General features: G+C 52.9%; 1 protein-coding gene across 1 annotated transcript in view; it reads left to right on the top strand.

Moving 5' to 3' along the window:
• Window positions 1-1,125: 1,125 nt before the first annotated feature.
• EYA2 (EYA transcriptional coactivator and phosphatase 2) overlaps window positions 1,126-6,000 on the top strand; it is a 266,542-nt gene continuing 261,667 nt past the window's right edge. Inside the window, exon 1 of the mRNA XM_055306442.1 lies at window positions 1,126-1,200. The gene's annotated coding sequence lies outside the window, so the exon portion shown is untranslated. The remainder of the gene's footprint in view (window positions 1,201-6,000) is intronic.

Raw genomic sequence — 6,000 nt, 5'->3', positions numbered from 1 at the left:
TCAACTCTGTTCCAGTTTATCGTAGGGAGGATTGAAAGAAGTGACCAGAAGAGGATGAAGGGAGTGAGGTGCCTCAGTTTGAGGGTGTGTGGGGTAGGGCATGTGCCACTGATTTTAGGTAAGCCAGTTTCGTTCTTGGGACCGACCTCAGTTTCCCTATCTGTAAAGTGGGTGAAATGTAGGTGGATGATCCCTGAACTCTCCTCCCTCAGATATTACCAGCAGTGGCCTTTCTTATAATTCAGCTGTCACCTCCTCCGAGAGGTCCTTCCAGATTCTTCTAAGATTACCGGCCCTGCGCGACCGGCACATAATTTCCCCCCTCGATGATAATTCTAACTTTCTGAAATTACCTTGCGTTTCCACTTGTTTGTTTATGGTCTCCCTCCCCATGTGCAGGTAGTTCCCGAGCCCAGACAACGACTCTGTGGCTTGTTCGAGTCGAATCTCCCAGGGACTGTACCCGACACAGTAGATGCTCAGTGTGGGCTGGCTGGATGGGTGGGTGAATGGGTGGAAGGGTGGGTGGGTGGGTGGATGATGGGTGGATGGTGAATGGGTGGATGGGTGGCTGGCTGGATGGGTGGGTGGGTGGATGGGTGCGTGGATGCCGGTGTAATTGTCGAGGTGCTTTTCTCAGGGGCCGCGCAAGGGTGGGTGGGTGGGTGGATGGATGGGTGGATGGGTGGCTGGCTGGATGGGTGCGTGGATGCCGGTGTAATTGTCGAGGTGCTTTTCTCAGGGGCCGCGCCCGGGGTTGCGGAGGGAGGAGGTGGGGGTGCGGGAGGGTGGGGAGGAGGCTGCGCCCTCGCGCCCCCGGACGGGCGGCAGGAGCGGGCGCGCTCGGCTGGGCTGCAGGCGCGGAGAGCAGCGCGGCGGCGGCGGCAGGGCCGGGTCCCCGCGCCACGCGCGTCCAGCCGCGGGTGGGGGGAGGCGTGTGCGCCCGCGGAGCCCAGCGCCGCGCCTCGGCGCCCCCACGCGCCCACGCAGCGGCGCGGGGACCGGGCGGGGGCAGAGGGAGGGCCCGGCCCGGGGAGGGGAAGGGGCCGGTCCTCCCCGCGCAGGCAGCGGCCGCCGCAGCCCAGGAGGCGGAGGCGGAGGCAGCGGCGCGGCGGCAGAGCAGCACGGTGCCCGCGCAGTCAGCCCGGCCGCGTCGGACCCGCGCCCGCCCGCGCCGGGGCGCCCTCTCCACCGCGCGCGGTGAGTACCTCCCGCCGGGCTCCCCGCCTGCGCCGGGCCCACGCGGACCCCCTGGGCTGGCGCCTCCGCAGCTGTCGGGGCGCTCGGGGAGGGGCGGGGGCGCACGGGCACCGCGGGCGCGTGCCGTCCCGGCAAAGCCGGGCTCCGGGCCTCAGTTTCCTTGAGCGCTCGGAGTGCGGGGGGGTGGGGGGGCAGCGACTCAAGTTTGCACTCGGAAGCGCGGGACAAGTGCATGCGCGCGGGTCGGTGTAGACGCGGTGGGCTGCGTTTGCCCCTTTCCGGGCCCGGGTGGTCGGCGACCAGGGGTATCCCCCCCCTTTCCCCTCCCTGCCCCGGCACCCCCCGGGTCCGAACCGAGGAGGCGCCGGGAGCCCCCGGGACGGGGCGGGAAGGGCTCGCCCACCCTGCGCGGGGCCGGCTCGGGGTGGGGGGGGGTGGGGGGCTTTGCACCGGGGCGGACGTCCCGGCGCAGGCTGAAGCCTGAGTTTTTGCAACCTGAAAAAAAAAAAAAAAAAAAAAAAGCAACTTTGCTTCCGAAGACCGTGGAGACGGAGCCTCGGGTTTTGCTGTAATGGGAGAAAGTGGAGCGAGGACTTGCTTGCAGCTTGCGTGCAGGCTGGAGCTTCAGCGGCCGTGCTGGCCTCAGCTCCGCAGATTTATTTCCTGCCCCCAAATACAGAGTCCGGCCGCGCCGGGGATCCTCGGAGAGCCTGGCCGCTGAAAGGACTCGCATCGCGCGGTCCTCGGAGCGCAGTTCTCAGGGGCTGGAGGCGAAGCGCTCCGGCCGGGAACCCCGCTCCTCCCGAGCGCGCCCGGCGTGCACGCTGCGGGCTCAGTGCTTTTTTTTTTTTTGCAAAGCGAGCCTGAGCTGCATCTTTATGGATCCCGCTTCCTTCCGTCCCCCCTTGCTCCCCGAAACGCTACGTGATCTGTAATGACTTTTCTTCTGGATATTTGTAACGTGGAGGGATAAATCAGCCCCCGGTGGGGAGGGAACCTTTTCGTGACCAGGTACAGCGAAGCGAGTGAACCTCGGGGTCCGGTTGTGGAGCGAGGGCAGAGCCGGGAGGCAGGATGATTTACAGACATCGAGTAAGGATTTGAGTGCTGAATTATGTTTGAGTTACGGAGCTCCCTTCCAAAGGAAATTATAACCGGCGGATGATTGCTGTATTTCAAAACCCAATCTTGAGCCCTTTCATGAGCCCTTTCTTGCCCCAGTGCCATTTCTACTCCCAGAGTAGGACGGCTGAACCAGTAGCCACATTTCCAGCCTCTGGGCCTTGTGGGGCGCTGGGGGTGGGGGGAGGCAGGGCGGGGAGACCTCCTTTTAAAAATAATCTTGGTGAAAAATCTTCCAGGCAGCTCTACCCAAGAAAGGTTCGCGTTTTCCACTCTTTCTCTCCCCGTCTTTGAACCCCTTAAACATTATACTTCCTTGCCTTTAGACATCCTGAGACTAACATAATAAAAGATGTATGTCATAAACGATGGTTTGAATCTTGCTTTTGACTAAACATAAAGTCGTGTTTGTAAGGGGGCAAAAAAAAATCTCCTTGTCCTTGGAGGAAACTCTGCTGTTTGGCACTTTGGACCAATGCGACTAGATCCGAAAGGGCCTGAACTTTGTAAAAGCCGATCGTGGGTCCCACACGTCCTCGGTAGTCTGGCCGTTCTTCTCTTGTGATGTTTAGCTTCGCAGTATTATTAACTGTTTTATCTTAAAGGAATTGGCATTTTTTCCTCTGCCTTGGAAACAGCTCACCTCGCGTAGTGGCTGTGTGCGTAAGAGAATACTTCTATGAACGGATCAGTCTCTTTCCTAATGTTAAATGGCTACAGGAAATAAAGTAAAATAAAAAGATGTTATTCCGATTCTTTGGGATTTTTTAAAAACCAGATGCTTTCATCACTTAAGTTCTAAAGTCTTCTTTTCATGCCTTTTGTGTTGTATTAAACACATCATAAAGAGCTATGATTTGTTGACTTGTTATAGGATTACCATTTGGCAAAAACACCCAAGACATGCTGTTTCAAATATGTGGTCTTACTTCTGCTTTAAATTGCACGTACAAGATTGCAAGCCTCGTTCCAGACGGATAAATTGATAAAATGCTAGCTGCTGTTGGAATAAGGAAGGAGTCCTCAGCAAAAAAAAAAAAAAAAAAAAAAGAAAAGAAAAAGAAAAAGAAAAAAAAGCGCTCTATGGTGGAGCTCAGTACATTTTGAATTGGGTGAAGCCAGATAAGGAGGACCCCAGCAGTTTGTGAAAAGGTATATACGGTCCAAGAGCGTCCACTTCAAGACGTTTTGCGTTCCCCCATGACAAGATGACTCCCTTCCCACAAAGAAGAAACATTTCCTTATTTTTTCAGTTGCTTTTCCAAAGATAACTTGTGTTCGGGCGCAGGAGACCAGAGTTATGCAGAAATCCAACCGTAACCGGCTCCGAACGAGGACCCGTTCTCGCTTCTTCCACCAGATGTTTTTTAGGTGTCCTCAGCTGGAATGCCCAGTTTGAAACTAATTAGGCCAGCAATAAACTCCTTGTATAATAAAATCTCAGGCCGTTATGGTGCATAAGCGGGGTTCCCAGCAGCTCATGACAGATGCCTCTCTCTCTCGGGGGGAGACAGAGAGAGAGAAAGAGAGAGAGCCCATAGCTGTCAGCAGAAAATGAAGGGAGTGGAAATATCTTGTTCAGACCTTTGTCCATCCCTAAATATCCACGCACACCTCCAACAGCATGTTCCCTTCTATAAGGCATGGGTGGACGTTATCTCCAGGTAGGGTTTTGTCTTTGCTGGGCAGGCCTCCTTACTATAAAAATGCTTTTGCAAGAAGTTAACAGCACAAGTATGAGGCAGTGGCCACAGGTCTGAGGTGTGTGTGTGTGTGGGGGGGTGTATGTGTGTGTACGCGTGTGCATGTGTGCAGGCTGGGGGAGAAGGCTTTCTCTCATGTGGCAGGGTAAAAACTCATCTGCTTCTCACCTAGGCACAGATAAAGTGCTAGGCTGTCTGGCCTCCTAGGCACTGCTTGGGGGACAGGAGAACCTCCGTCCCCAAAAGATTTTTTATTGAGGGGGGAATCTGCCCACCAATGTGTTCTCTGTATCTGTGGGGCTTATGGGGGTGAGGTGGCTGGTTATTCAGTTACCTCCAAAGGCTGAACCTTCTGACTGTTGCCAAGACTGGGTTTTGTTGGTGGAAGGAATTTTTTTTTTCTAGCTAGCTGCTCTCAAAAAGAAGTTGGTGGACTCTGCTCAAAAAGGAATCTCTACAGAGAATTAACCCCAGAGTTGAGAAAACACAGCCTGTTGACAGAAGACACACACACACACACACTCATGCACACTTCCCACGGCGCACCTCTCGCTCCCCACCTTCCTCTCTCACCCCCACCCTCCAAATCCTAACAGCTTCCTGAATGGCCCATTCCCTACATCCCCTATTGTTGGTGGCAGTTTGGACAGCCCCAAATGTACACAACCCAAAGACGATTCTAGTAGGGAAACGATTAGCAGAGAATTTGCTTGAGACAATGCTTCATTTGCGCTATTTGAAGATCTTAACTGGCCTAATGGTGTTTGACTAACTAACACCTCTTCTAATCCGAGGATAAACACCCTCCGTCAGGTGGCAAATACTTGAAGTGACTGGCTCAGACCCACTTGTCTCTGTAAATGAGTCGGAGGGGGCCGGAACTTGTTCTTCATGGCATGTGATTTAAAATCGATTTCAGGGTACGAAGTACCTTCCAGGTATATTCAGGGGATAGAGAACCAAAGAAGCCACAAGCTTTTCAATTTAGTTTTGCTGCTTTTTCTTCTTCTTCTTTTTTTTTTTCCCTCACTCTTCTCCTGCTGGTGTCTTTGCCCTTTCTCTGCATTTGCAAATTCCATCCTTGTGTTTAGTAGTAATGAGATGAAAATGCCTGCTACGTATTGAACACTTGTGTGCCAGCCCTAAATTCTATTATTAGTAGTGGTTATTAGTATTAGTAGCATTAATTATTATTATCATAGCTCAACTTTGTTAACCAGAGAACTGAGTCTCAAATCAGATGACTCACGAGAGGCTGCAGAGCCAGGGAAAGCAGAACCGAGGCCTTCAGACCTCTGCGGACGGTGCCTTACCCATGTGCTATGAAAACGTTGGCCCAGAGAACATTCCTGCTCCCCTTTCCCTTGGAAAGAGATGCCAAATTAGGCTGGTCCGAAATGCACGGAACTCAATTATTTTCTGAATTTTGCCTGATGTTTTTCTTGTTGTTGTTGTTGTTTTAAACGGAAGAAAAATCGTATTAATTGTGGAGAAAACACAAATACGAGTCTTCCTGAGTCATGATATTCAGCACGTTGTATACGGTTCCGTGAAGGAAAATGTTTATTTACAAGGCCTAATTCAATTTGTTCTTTGATACTATAATGCTACACATTTCAGTTCCTAAAAAGAGTCAGTAAGTTTACGGGCAGTGGCAAGGCCCTAAAATGTTCTGGTAGACAGTCTGAATCGAGTTTACCGGAAGGTGCTGGATCACTATAGTGGGTTGTTGTTTGGGGGTCAGATTATAAACATTTGGAGAGCGAAAAATAATTTGGAACAGGTGGTCCCAAGAGTCAGGTAACTGGAATGATTTATCTCTGCCACTTTGAAGGTTAATGAGGACGTCAGTTGCCTGAATCTGGGACCGGCAGGCAGAGTGTCAGGGGGGGGCTGAGAGGGCCCCCACTCTGGGACAGAGCCTGACAGGATGGATGAGAGGGGCTCTGCACACAGTCCGGGGTCCCTATAAAGC

The sequence above is a fragment of the Nyctereutes procyonoides genome, unplaced genomic scaffold (assembly GCF_905146905.1).
Source record: "Nyctereutes procyonoides isolate TBG_1078 unplaced genomic scaffold, NYPRO_anot_genome, whole genome shotgun sequence".
NCBI lineage: Eukaryota > Metazoa > Chordata > Mammalia > Carnivora > Canidae > Nyctereutes > Nyctereutes procyonoides.
Note: the sequence above shows the minus strand (reverse complement) of the source record. Positions and strands in the feature narration are given on the sequence as shown.